Source organism: Euprymna scolopes, chromosome 17 (assembly GCF_053919585.1).
Source record: "Euprymna scolopes isolate OS-2025 chromosome 17, ASM5391958v1, whole genome shotgun sequence".
In the NCBI taxonomy this organism is placed as follows: domain Eukaryota; kingdom Metazoa; phylum Mollusca; class Cephalopoda; order Sepiida; family Sepiolidae; genus Euprymna; species Euprymna scolopes.
Genome location: NC_136498.1, coordinates 46,221,300 through 46,237,443, shown reverse-complemented (window position 1 = coordinate 46,237,443; position 16,144 = coordinate 46,221,300).

The window sequence follows — 16,144 nt, the reverse complement described above, 5'->3', positions numbered from 1 at the left end:
ATAAAAAAAAATACTCCCTTGTATTCTTCATTCTACCTTAATGCATCAGTTACGATTACAAATTGCATTGTTCTTACGGAACATAAGCAGTCATGACCCTACGAATTAATCTCTCAGTTGACCAGGTGATACTCTATGGAAGCAATCCCTGTCATTGACGTATGTCAAAAGCAGAGATTCGTAGAATGCATATAAAATATTATTGAAAATCGTAATGACTATGTAGTAAAAAGTAATTACGCATCATAGCAAATCACTTGTTTTAACAGTACAGCTCATGTTTTCGTAACTATTCAACTTTTTGAATAAGAAAATAAGAGGATATAATTTGGGAACTGCCCTTGTATGACAGCGTGTCATCAACGCCCATCCACAACCATCGTTCATTGGTGCGCACAACGGTTTTGATAATAGTGTTGACTATGTGAAAAATTCAACTCAGAAACAGAGACATCGCTCGTTTTAATGGCACCACAACTGCCTTTGTGGGTCCTCAACGTGTTGAGTTAAAAATAAGAGTTTATTTTTGGGAATGTCTTCATAGTAAGACATAACACACATAAGATACCTACTTCTGAATTTCATATAAATAAAATCATTTGCAGTATATAACATTGCATTCAGTTTATACTGCGTGAGAACACATCGGATAGTGTCAACTGGAATTGAGATTATTATATTGATTTTAAAACATAGCATTTTCTCAAGCTGTTACTAAAAGGTAAAGAGTTATAACAATCATTTATAGGTAATTTTACAATTTCTACAGATATAAAAAAACTGACTGTGTATTAGGCGGTTTCTTAAAGAGCATGAAACTGCTAAGCCGATTTATATGAAATTATACAAAAATGCACCTATATGCATCTGTCAATGTTCTTAAATATGGTATTATCGAAATGTCCTCTATAAATATATAGAATCCAAAAATCGGAATGATCTGATGAAATAAGGAACAGGCGAATTTGAACAAAATTACCACCTAACACGCAACTGCATTTGAGTAGTTATATTACCATACAAGAAGAAAAGTTCGCCATATAATATCAACTGCATATTATTTTTTTTATAGGAGCATGTTTGAAATAAATTATTATTTTTAGAGCACAAGGGATCCAGGATACTTTATTTGTAAGTATAAATTTAATTCAAGTGGTTGGAAAAATAATGTCCTAAAATCAACAGTTGATTTTTGGATAAAACAGGGACGCGTCTGAAATAAGTATTACTATTGAGAGCACAATTGAACCATTATACTTGGCTTTTACATTTTAACATTAAAATAAAGCTATTATTTACAGATGTTGTTATAAATAAACAGCAGATATTCAACAGTGAATTGTAGGCTATATCAGGCCGTGTGAAGTTTTCTCGAGGTACACTGTAGGGTGTCTTTAACTAGAGAACCTACCAATCGATTTGATTAAAAAAAAATGGATGATTTCACAAATCGTGATGACAATAAAAATATATAAGTGTGAAACATTCGCTGATGATTATTCCATTTCTGGCAACGTCGGGTCACCATTTTATTGAATTTTCTGAATTATATTCTTATCTGCTTACATTAAATAACATAATGTAACAAATACTATAATAAGTAAATCTTATGAAACTTGTCTAAAATTTAGATTTTTATAGTGACATCTAGAAGAAAAAAGAGATCGGTAGAAAAGAAAGCAAATGCAGAAGAAATAATGTATCGAACGATAACTTAGATAAAGATCTTGGCAAAAATAATAAAAAAAGTCTGTGGAAATCGTATCTGAATCTTATATCTTTAATTACACTGAAATTAAGAAAAACACTTTCACTTGGAATTTTTGTCTATGATTAAAAGATAAACTCAAAGAATTTTTGAGACTAAAAAATACAAACACAGAAGATGAAGCAAACAAAAATACAAAAATATATGCAAGCGTGTGTGCACACGCACACTATACATATATATATATATGTATATATATATATATATATATATATATATATATACAGTGATATAAATATTAATATATATGATGATAATGATTACAACGTCTTGTCAGACGAGTGGCACTCCCTCAGACACTTAAATCCATGAGCCCAAAAATTACATTTTTTTAGTCCTCCCAGCAAATTCACACGCTCAAGCAGGCATTACACTGAAGACGGTCATTGAGATCAATTATTATATGCTTCCAGCATTTCAAGCCTCCACGCATTACAGCTGTTTCATCGCCACATGACCATTTTTGTAGGCAGATGTCTGAGGGAGTATCTATGCAAAAATAATGTTAAAGAGTCTTAGCTTTATACGACAGCCAAATCGCTCTCTCTATTCAAAATGCTCAGATCCAGCAACAAGCAAGAGTAAGATAGCCAGCAACTGAAGACCAGCTTGATGCGGGTACTGGTCTCCTGCTTTATGTTTTTTTTTAATCAGAAATTTGCTTCTAGAAGGATTGCCTTCACCACGGCTTACGGGAGCCCTCTCCACTTCAACACATATATAAATACACGTAAATACACACAGGGCTAGTTGGCCGTTGACCTCGAAAAAGGGTTCATTTAATATATATATATATATATATATATATATACATATATATATATACAGACATACATAATACTCATATGTGTGTGTGTGTACAACTTTACAAGGTGCGTCAAGATATGATAAGAATTCAATAAATTCTCGATTTTAAAAATTCGAGAGCTAAAATACATGTTTTCGTTAAGCTATACATTGCAAATTCAAGGCATATAACCTGGACACATTGACAGGGGTAGTCTTGCTGCTGTTTAGAGAAGCCGCCATAATCAATTTTCAACTCATAAAGGTTAACTGAATGAAGATATGCAGAGAAATTGTATCCAGTGACCACTATCTCCGGTGATTTATGTTTTATACCATTTGGAATTGATTTGTGTTAGGTTTTGGATTCATTCGCTAAATAAAAAATAAACAAATACAAATAAATAGTATACGTTTCCTTAACTGTCAATTAAAGATTGTTCAACTCTTCATCTATAAATATAAAAGCGAAAATGTGTGTATGTATGTATGTATGTTCGCTTTTTGTGTATGTCCAAGGAAGGCTCTTTTTTCCGAGACGCGATCGGTGGACTCACTTCTTCTTAAAACGTTTTATATCACGCCTAAATGATAACATCTACGAGTTAGCAATCGGGGTCGCCTGTCTATTTAATTTTCCCGACTTTCAAAAGATAAATATTACAAGATTTTTCGATCGCCGCATGTGCATTAAGCTTTTTCCTATAAAAAAAGAAGCGAACAGACTCGCGGTAAATAAAACACTGTCCCGTACTCAAAGTTGATCTCATTATTTCGTCAAAAACGGGCACCTGCCGTTAAACGTCTCACTTTTTTTTTCACACTTTGTTTTCCAACTGCGCGTCAAGGCTTCGGTTTTTTTTAAACAAACACCCGGCGAAATTGAATAATCATATTTATATTCGTTGTAAAGCATTAAAAAGCTAAAATATTTGCAAGACATATATACTGCTGTGATGATTAATTAGTATCTTCCTAAGGTACTACCCATTTGTCCCGGATGTTTCTATTGGCAGGGCTAACTTGCTTGAAAAGCCATTTCCTTTTAAGGCTACTCACTCCAGAAAAGTATGAGATCAAAAGATAGTAATCTTCTGACAGGACTCTGGTGGAAAATATTTTTGTATATTTATATATTTCTTGTTATTCTCATCTCAAACAAGACACGGTAACCCTGTGATTCAGAGGAAAACTATTTGGGATCAAGTTTACGTAAATATTCTGTAAGAAGTTGGGTAGCGACATGTCTGTTTACATTACACATGAACTTTTGCATATAAGTACAGTCAGAGATGCATGTGGAAATTCTAGCAGTTTGAGTGAAAAAAAGCTATTTGAGTAAGATGTTTGTCGGCATCTAGTGATATCTACAATGTAGGGATGGGATTTGGCTACTAGTCGGGTTTGTCGTGAGGGGGTCTATTTAAAGTACAAATGTTTTGAGTTCATATAAGTACATTTCATGAAAATACTTGTTAAACAGACTCAGGAATGCCACATTCCGGCGGTGGGACAAAAATCAGACTTAACTTGCTTTTGGAGAACGTATCAAATTGGCGACTCGTTTTTAAACCCTGCCTAAAAGGGAATGACTGGTTGCAGATGCACCAGCCCATATGTGGCAACGATACTCTAGGCAGAGGCTAAGAGTAGCTTTGTAGATGGACAGTATATTTTCGGGTGTGAATAATCTTCAAACACGGCAGAATGAGCCCACTTTATTCACAGCAGATTTGTCAATTCCACAGTTTTTTTGTTCCAATTGATATTGCCTATAAATGTTAAGCCGACGAGTTTTAACGAAATACATTTAGATAATGTATCATTAGAAGGGCTATGCCAACAGAATATTTTTTTCATTGTTTTGACTCTCGAGTATATATTTGACACAGGTCGATAGTTAATACACCGAAAACCACATCATCGTATATAACAGCATAAAAGATATATACGGATACATACTCGAGTCAAAACAATGAAAAGAATATTCTGTTGTCCTTGCCATAATCATTAGGCATAACAACCTGTGTTTCATGCGTTTTTTTGTGGTTCAATCTGCCAGGTTGTTTTAAACTCTTTAAGGACCTCGGCTGCTACCAATACTTATAAGAATGACGGAGATCTCTCATAAGGTCCTCAAACATTAGACTTTGGATTTCGTTCTTTTCCTCTCATCTCTGTTAAACTCAATATCATTTGGCATATAAATTTCTAAACGCTGATTCCTTTACCATATTGTCCCATATCATTATGACACATTGACTAGCTCCCTTGTCTAGGTACCTAGATGTAGGAATAACATAATCATAGTTAATTGTCTCTGAACTATTTTCAACGTCATACTTCCATAATTTACTGCTACATGCTATATTTAACCGTTTACAGATGTTATACGGGCGATATTTATACAGTTTATTTTTGTTGTATACTATAGTATTCGTCATTAAACAAAATCTTGCAACTGAAAGGCTGGTGGATGATAGGATGACTTCGATTCGCAAATGAATGTGCCATTTATGTGTATTTTGAGTTAAACGCGTTGGTTTGATGCGTTGGTGTGGATTTAAAAATATTGTAATCTGGAACGTAATGAATTAGCTGGGACCGAAGTGAAAGTTCCCGAAAAAGGGACGTTGCGAGCCTGTCTACTTTATCTATATTTTCATAGTAGATGCTCATCTGAACTTTAATCTATGGCCACCACAGTGCCACAGTTATATAAGAGCACTCGTCTTGCTACAACTATTATGTACAATCTTCCCCACTCTTTATCTGTGCCTAAGTCTAAACACATATTCTATGAACCTGGCGTCTTTATAGAACTGCTCACCTTTGGGGTTCTGTTCTGCTGGTCTGCTTTCCGGTTGACTAAAATACGGTTGACTTCAAGTTTATTGCAAACATATTCTTATTGAACCCCTTTAATATTCAACATATACCCGGTATCCATTACTAGCGATTACTTTGCTGTTCTTCCTGTTCAACCACCGTACATTTATTAACTTTTATCCTCAAGTTGCTATTGGGCATTGGTGACTCGTTTATTACAAAAGTACATTTGTTGGTGTGTGCGTGCGGAACGGTCTCTACCATGCAACTTATTTTAGGATATGTAATCTTAAAACTTCAATAGATAGAATATTAGGACTTATGGAGGAAAACAGTTTGTTTTCTCTTACTCGAAAAATAGTTGATATTTTGTCAAAAGTGAAAAAAATATGTAATCTTGGGAGGAAAAGTTCGAAATAGTTATTATGTTCTACACATGTGCAGATATACATATATGAGGTTAACCAGATTAATTTTTATAATTTTGATATTTATGTGGCCCAAGGTAAAAATGTTAGCAAATTCCAACAGATCGCTAAATAATTTAGTTTAGATTCTAGCTGATGAGAGCTAAATCATATTTAACTTTTAACTTTTAAAATGGCTACTATATATTATGTACAATATATTAATCAATAGTGGATATTTTTATAATAATAAATGCAAAATCTGAATAAATTATAATATTATATTTAAGCATAATTTACAACCACGCGTCCCCAGACCGTCTGCTAGTTTACGTAAATACACAAATAAAAATGTAATTGTTCATATGACTCGAATGTATAATCTTAAAAAAAAAAAAACTAATTTACTGATTGACTTTAAATTTAGCTATAGAATGTTTATCGGATAATGCGTGTTTTCATAAAGTTATTTTTTTAATTATAATGTTCCACGGAATTTTTACGTATTGAATTATTTGACTTTCTTTGAAATGTCTGGTTGATTCATATAAGTAAATTAATCACCGATCACGGGATGACCTTAGTTCTTCTATCTTTCCCCATCCAATGTACTTTGTTGATTGAGCAGACATTTTCCTCCCTTGTTATACATTTTTACTTGCTGGGCTTTAACGAATAGCCACTAAACATTTATGTAAATAACACAACAAATGGTTTGATTTGTTGTATTAACATGTTTGCCTGGTTCGAATGTTCAATTCCCACGGTATTGATTTCGAACACTAACACCAACGATACTTCACAGTTAATTAAATTAAAAATTAATTTCATAACAATGTTGTATATAAATACTACATTGTTATGAAATTAATTTTGTCAAATATTCGTTTTTCTTTCATGGCCAGATATAAACTTCACAATAAAATAAAATAAAAAGAGGACAGTGCGACGCAAGTTGTTGAAGAATTGTAATTTTTACTAGACTACCCGTGACCCGTTGGGTCAGTATGTTATATTAGCTATGGAATTCATGTAAGAGCGTGACACTTGTGACGTAAAGAAAATAGTTTTTTTTACATAACAGAAACATTTCTATGAAAGTATATTAAAATGAAAAAAAATGATATAGATAAATTTCTATGAATCGTTCTGTTTATTATAATTCATTATTTTTGAGAAAAAAATACAATTACTGAATTATAAGTGGCTGGCCATACTTATAGGTAAATGTGCACTGAACAGATACCATAATACTTATTATAGTTAAATTCAAATTTAGATATATCTGCTTTTTTACATCGTTAATTTCTGTATTATTTTAAATTATTTTAAACCCCACTCTTACCAGTGTTAATAATAATTTCGAAATAATAAGGTTAATATTTCAGCGTCCCAATTGTGCTTTTTTTCGCGTTTAAATTATCCAAATAAACAATTATTAATACTGTCTGCTTTTTTTTACATCGTTCATTTCTGTATTATGTTTAAGTTAATTTAAAAAAGCTTGTTTCTTAGAACTGCATGCCTGTGGAACTCTGTTCCGTCTGCCTGCTCCCAACCTTACTATAACTTGGATGTGTTCAAGTCCAACGTTAACAAATTCCTAATGAACCGCCCCTTAAGTAAACACTTCATCAAATCTCCACACTAGCGTAATGTGCTTGCAATAACCCTTATTCCTGAGTGGCTTCCTGGCCTTGATAAATGGTGACGACTTTGTAAAAAAAAAACTCACTTTTCCCATGTTGAATAATAATTTAAAAATAATAACGTTAATATTTCAGTGAGCAGGTTATGTGCGCATGCACAACCGGATGTCGTAAACCGGAAAGTGGGTTACCTACATCGTTACAAGGTCATTTGAGTTTAATAATTGTATAGATCAAACAAAACATTATATAAATTCTAAGAAAATAAAGACGTAATTACTTTTCTTTCACACAAAGTCTTCTGCTAAAAATGTGAATTTCAATAAAAGCAGAAGAAAAACAGCATATGCGACCGATCGGAATCTGCTAGAAGTGGTTTCAAGTGAAATCCTCGAATTGATATAAAAATGTTCCTTTTATGATACAGGACTTTCTGTTTTAGTATAAATAAGAAACTTGACTACATTTAATACTTTACAGAAATATATTATATTTGATTATATTTTGCATAAATGTTTATTTTCAAAGTGTTTAAATATGTTTGTCAAATGTTTTTTAAATTTTTTTTTTGGCATTGGAGAGTTAAAATCACTACAACGGCCTAAATTTACAAAGCTAAGTGAAAATCCTTATAACTGTATATTTTACATCAACACAATAGTTGCCTCTCAAATAAAAATTTAAAAACTATCCCAGTTACGTAACTTCTTGTCCAATTATATTTAATATATTATTTCAAAAAAGACTTCCCTTATAGAAGTATTAAAAATAATATAAGTGTTATTTTTTATTATTTGCTAAGATACGACTGTAAAAAAAATAGCTTAAAGAAATGTAAAAGATTAATGTTTATTATTTTTATTGTTCAAACAAAAAAGAGCTTGATTTAAAACAAAGTTTAATTTACAGATTTAAAACCAAAAACACTTAAAGAAATGTAAAAAAAAAATAATGTTTATTATTTTTTCATTGTTAAAACTAAAAGCACTTTCTTTAAATCAAACTTTTATTAGTTGTATTTATTTTAACATGAGAAGTATTCAAACAAAAAATTTCTCGAAATAAAACAACTGTACATGTTTTCACACTCTGCAAAATAAAACATAACGAAAATCTTTATTCTTTACATTTCTATGAATTGAATATATTTTGAAAAAAATATCTTTGATATATTAACAAAAAGACGTGTTGACACTTAGATAGTTCCATGGAATGGGATGTTTTTTTGTGTCGTGTTTCGTTTCCTGCTCAGTGACTTCCATTTCATATTTGCATCAACTGCATAAATTTCCGCCAGAGTTGGGCGTGCAGTTGTTAGAGATTGTCAAATATTGAATACACAAAAGAATTGATCGATTACTCATATAAGAAACAGGTACATTCTCTTTTATGTTTTAATGTTCGTGTAACCACAGTGAACCATAGCAACGCGTTGCCCGGTACATCTAGTATTATATAAATAAGATATTTAAGGTTGTGTTTATTTCTTAAGCTGCTGTATTGAAATGTACTGGACACATCTGTCTTCGCTAATCTATCATGATATTTTTAAATCTGAAATTGAAGGATAGTATGTTTTTACTTAAAATTACATTGAAATATGTTTTTTGTCGGTCTGCTATAGTGTATTTCTTACACAAATGCGTTTTGTTATTCTGTAATCCATTAATTTGAAATAGTGTTTATGTTGATAGTGTCACACATTAATTAATTAATTTTTTTTCTTTTTAAATTATAGGAAAATCCTATTTTCCACGTGCTCAACTAATATTACAAGAAGCCATCATCGCTACTCGATATGTCACGTTTAATATTTAAATAATATTTTGTTAGCTTGTTACGTTGGGGTAAAGATCTTTTTTTACGTCTGTCATGCCCACTTGTAAGAAAGTTGAACTTCTTCGATTCCTAATAAGAACAAAAAGCCGTAGTCCTTTCTTAAGTCATATTCATCGCAGAATTGCCTTGCGTATACTTCACCTTTTGGCTTCTTTTTATCATTTACTTTCTGCTTGATGTGATAGCGGTTGAATATTTAAAATAACAATGGTTTGTCTGCTTGGTTTAGTTTATCTTTCTTAGTTCATTACAGAAATTTACTTCGAGATGGACTTCAGTTTTCCGTTTAATCCGGGTGGTGTGCCCCGAAAAAGATATATCATCACATTGACGTTTTAAACATCACAAAGAAAGCAAAATTGATATCGCAACTCTGCCCTGTACGCTCTTTCCAGGAATAATATCCTTTAAGTTAATCTGAATTCTGGTACGCTATGTCTAATGGAATTGTCTACTATTCCAACCTCATGATACTACTATTCTCTTAAGAAAAAAAAAACTACCTTCTCAGCATTATTTTACACACCTCGCAATCTTGTTGGAATATTTATAATAGCAATTTATTCTTCACACCTTCATTGTTTACTAGCGGGGCCTATGTAACTTCAAGATGGAACTTAATCACATATAATATATTGATGCTTACATTCTGTAAATGTTCAGCGTAAATGGAGACGCTTTGATATTATTTAAGCTTTTTGTTAAAACTGCAAAAGTATTATTCAAGCTAGGACGGACCCCGAGCGTAAAGTACACTTAAATATAATATTTTCATTCTTGCAGACTTCGGATATATCATTTGTGATTTATTGTTCTATCGATTTTTATAGATTTTAAAGTTGCGATTTCCAATATAAAAAAATATATATATTTATATGACTTGGGTGCATTCGTTTGAGCCGAAACCCAAACCCAAACTTAAGATATATATATATATATATATATATATACATATATATATAGATATATTACACACATATATATACACACATACACACATACATATATATAAATGTGTGTGTGTGTGTGTGTGTGTGTGATGGCAGCAAATTCGGTTTCGAACAATGCCATGAAACATGAAACCAAATCAGTGATGGACACGAAGGTGGCTTTAAAGCTATACTAAACTCTAGCATTCTTTGTGCAGACATTAGCTCCACTAGCAGCACGTTCTTGATTGTCACTTCTATGAATATTCAAATGTCGCTTCAAACCGTCTGCTGTTTTGCACGTCCACCCGCAATTGGAACAGGTTATATCTGGCAACATAGGACTGTTTTGCGGCTCACTGCGCTGATGCGTTGTCTGGTGGCTTATCAACCCAGATCTGCTCGGACATAATCTCCCGCACACCTCACATTCAATACCAATTTGATGCTCCAGCCCATCCACTCACCACGATCCAACGCAAGACGCTCCTAAGTTCTCTCATTCATCTCACATATTTGAAAGGTGGACCTCAAACACTCCTTGAATCTCATTTTAGGGTTTGAAGCCAGACGTCTTCCCTCGGCGAGCTCGCCATAAAGGACTTGTTTGGAAGCCAACTGCCTGATATCCTCACGACATAACCACCTCATCTCAGTATATGTTTGATAATGAGAGCCTCAATGCTTAGACATTGGGTCCGTTCAAGAACCTGAACATCACTGACATACATTTGCCAGCCTACACCTAAGATTCGCCGTAGGCACATCTGGTGAAACCGCTGGAGATGTCGCAAATGCTTCCTGTATGTTCTCCAAGTCTCACAGACATAGAGAAGAGCAGAGAGAACGCATGCAGCTTACACCTTAATCTTTGTTAGTAGCGACATCCCATGAAAGCTCCACAAACGCTTGCCAAACTTTCAAACTTGCCCTGCTAATTCGTGACGATACCTCATAATCCAGGGCACCGGACATACTTAGTTTGCTACCCAAGTATACAAAATTAGCGATAACGGCTATCTTTGATCCATAGATATAAACTGATGGCTCATAGAATGGCATTTCTGTCGCAGGCTGATACATTAAGCCAGTTTTTTTTCAGATTGATAGTCAGAGTCAATGAGCTGCAGGCAGCCGCAAAGGTGTCTATAAGATGCTGCATATCAGCAGCCACCAGATCACATTCATCCGCGTCGAGCAAGTCACGGATCATGTTGGTGAGTATTTTTGTACTTGCATTGAAGTACCTAATGTGGAACAACCCCCTCCCAGTAGTTCGGTAGCGTATATAGACACTATCAGAGCAACCCCCGAATGTCATTCGAAAGACCATGGTGGAATACAACGCAAAGAGTGCGGGTGCTGGAATGTTTCCCTTCTTAACACCATTTCCTACTGAAATAGGATCAGCCAGTTTTTCGCCAAAATTGATGACAACCTTTATATTATCGTGGAAGAGGTAATGTTCTATCGATTTTTATATATTATAAAGTTGCTATTTCAGAAAAAATATATCTATAAGACTTGGGTACATAAGCTTAAATCGAAACCGAACCCCAAATTTATAACACACGCAAACACCCACACACACACACAAACATATATATATACATACATACATACATATATATATATACATACATACATATATATATATATATATATATATATATATATATAAATGATGGCAGCAGCTCTTTCTCTACTATTGCCATTACTTAATATATCTCTGGCTCAAATGACGCAAACTTGAGTGCAACTAGCAGAACGTACCAAACGGTCACCTCTATGAACATTCTATAGCCCAGCATACCCACTGTTTACCGGGTCCAAGCTGTGGTGCCCTGAACACCTACCAGGTCCGACCCCGGAAGTTCAAGAGCATTTATTGTTTTTAACCCAATATTTGCATCAGTCCTCATTGAATATCCGTTTATCGATATACACATTGATTGAAAAGTGTGAAATCCATTGCATATCAAGTAATACCTGTGCTTGAAGCTTTTTATGGCGAGGAAAGACTCTGCACTGAGACAATCCAACTATCTAAAGAACTGCCACAGTCAACCAAAATTGGAAGCATCAGTCGCCGCAGATTTTATATCAGGGCTTTCCTTCTCCTACGGAGGTGGCCTTCACCACGGTTTACTGAAGCCGTCGCAACCCACCATGCCATTTGATCCATGGCTTGTATTTAGTTTGCTAGGAACCAGAACATACTACACAAGACGGTGGGTCATGTATGCAGACGCAGACAGGGCCCAAGCTACTCTGGAGGATTCTGTTACGGTTACCTCACCATAAGCCTTTGCTTAAAAGAACTTTGGCCCACCTTATACGTATATATATATATATATATATATATATATATATATATATATATATATACATATATATATATGCATATATATATGCATATATATATTCATATATATATATGCATATATATATTCATATATATATATGCATATATATATGCATATATATATATATTCATATATATATGCATATATATATTCATATATATATATGCATATATATATTCATATATATATATATGCATATATATATGCATATATATATTCATATATATATATGCATATATATATTCATATATATATGCATATATATATATTCATATATATATTTACATACACATATATATATACATATATATATATACATATATGTATATATATGCATATATACACATATATATGTTTATATATATATTTATATATGTACATATAAATATATATACACACATATGCATACATATGTATATATACATATATATACGCATATGTGTATATATATACATATGTATATATATACATATGTATATATACATATGTATATGCATATACCTACGTATTGAGCACTGTTGAAGTGAATACTTAATGTTTACGCATAAATTTATACTTTCGTATATAAATTTTATGTGATTAAATGAAGTAGTTATATATATATATATATATATATATATATATATATATATATATATAAACTTTAGTTCATTTAGCTATAATCGAAACCGAAACCAAGACTTACAAAGAATTCTTGATAAGATTATTTGAAAAAAATAGATTATTGGAGCACCCTCAGCTATAATAGAAATGAGGGATTTTTTATTCAATTATTTATAAAAAAAATAGATGAACTAATGCCATCAACTATAATCGGAACCGAAACTAAAACGTACGAAGAATTCTTGGTAAAATTATTTATTACAAGAAATTGAAGAACATAACAATTAAACGACCCGAATGTAAACGTAATACAGAAAATAATACACCCTATTTGGTATTAATATATAGAAACTTATACGTTTGTGCATCTATCTGCGTCTATATAAGAGAAGAAATCGGTCAATCTGTCACAAGAGTTATAAATCCGTCGCCATAAACGACTCTCCTTGTTCGGACAGGTTTAAATTCGTAATAGAAATTTTATCGCTATACGCGCAAATAGATGGATGCATCTTACAAACTATCAGTTCTTGTTTTGCTTTGATTCTTTGCAATAATATAAGGATTATATTTGACTATGCATCGTTTTCTTTCATCTCAGTCCAAAAAGATATCTGTCTTTGTATACCTATTTTTTTGTTATATGCCTTAACGCTTCTTTAGAGAAAACAAGTCAGCCTCACCCAACTCCCCCATCTTCATCCCACGGGTATGTATCTTCTACCTCCCAACACAGTACCACTACTCTCATCCGCCAGCAAAAAATAAAAAAACAAAACAAAACAAAAAAAAAACTTCGGATCGATTTTCGTTTATTGATTTCCTTGTAGACAATACAGTTGCGAAGAGGAATAAAAGTGATAATAAATGAAATAATGACGACTCAAATGATGAGACTATACCGTGTATGACGTCATGAATTTCCCTGACAACGCTGTAGCGGAAAACTGAAAGAGGAGACCAGAGCTGCTTACGTAATGTCCACTTCCTGTGTGCGTGTTTATCAACAAGATGGCTAGCTTTTCAGGCGGAAATTGATAGACTGCTTGCTCAGGGTTATTTAATAATAAGTTAAGTACATTTGCATGAATACTTATGGTACACTGAATGAATATTTCTATTGATGACTAAATAAATCAAATATATATTTTGTTATATCTGTTAAAGATTATATACATATATATATATATATATTTACATACATGTATATATATACATATATATACTCATATATATACATACACATATATATATATATATATATATATATATATATATATATATATATATATTGCGTGAGTTTGGGGGGGTGCTCGAATTTGCCCGGGCTTAAAATATACTCAAATACTACACTTAAATTTGTCCAGATTTCGTATAGAATTGTGGCTTACACAAGTTTAAAAAAAGAGATAATTTGGGTGCCATAAGGTAGAATCGAAACCAAATCGAAACTGTAGTAGCTGGTGATGTTGGTACTGCATTAACGTGACACGAATATCAACTGATCAAAAATTTAAAGTAAAACAATAAACTATGATACATGTACAAAATGTCAAACGATTTCTTTAAAATGTGATCTATTTTTGACCCCTTAAAAACTATTTAAACCGGCTAAAGGCCCATATAAATCCAATTATTTGAGTTCCCTAGCGCTACTTGCAACTTTTAGTTTCGGAGAAGATAGATTTAGAAAATATGGAGGCAGGCATACCGACATACAGCCTTTTATATATTAGACATATGCCTCTCTCTCTCTCTCTCTCTCTCTCTCTCTCTCTCTATATATATATATATATATATATATATATATAGTGCTGCGGCTGAATCTACATAGAAGACTTGAAAAACAAGGAACCGTTTTGTATGGATGACTACACTTCAGGTGCTTATTAATATCGTAATAGTTATACTTACCAGTACCTTAATACACTTATACACGCACACGTATATATATATATATATATATATATATATATATATATATATATATATATATATATATATATATATATATACACATGGTCATATAAAAAGAAACTGCTTTTGATTTTACCTTCTTGTCTTTTCGTTTTGATCTGTGATAATGGTTTGAATTAAAGTTTAAAATGAAAAAGTCAAGTATTATGGTCTAATTGTACATAAAAGAGAAACATTCATTTTGATCACGTCACTAACATATAAAAAAGCCTAATGTTGATATTATATGTCAGGCCTTTTTGCTTTTATTGTAATACAACTTATAAAATGCAACTTTAATGTAAGGATGTACAAGGTGGTAAGTTTGATCGATATCGCCTGTTCCTTATTTTATCGAATTATTTCGATTAATGGTTATCGATACTTATCTATTAAAGTCCAATGCAAAACGAATATAAGAACAGTGTTAGATAAGTCATGTACATTAGTTTGGAATTTTAAAAAAATCGACCACCCCCGTACTGGAATCCGTTGGGAACCCAGAACCAAAATTTCCTTTTGTATGATATATATATATATATATATATATATATATATATATATATATATATATATATATATATATATTATATATATATGTATGCATATATATTATATATATATGTTATATATATATCATATATATTATAGATATTATATATGTTATATATATATTATATATATTTATATATATATATTATACAGGGTGTTTCAAAAGTCTTGGGAACATTACAACCTATTTAAAATCGTTATGTTCCCAAGACGTTTGAAACACCCTGTATATTTATTATATATATACTATATATATATATATATATATATTATATATATAATATATATTATATATAATATATATATTATATATATATATTATATATATATTATATATATCATATATATTATATATATTATATATTTATTATATACATATTATATATTATGCATATTATATATATATATTATATATTATACATAGTATATATATTATATATATAATATATATATTATATAT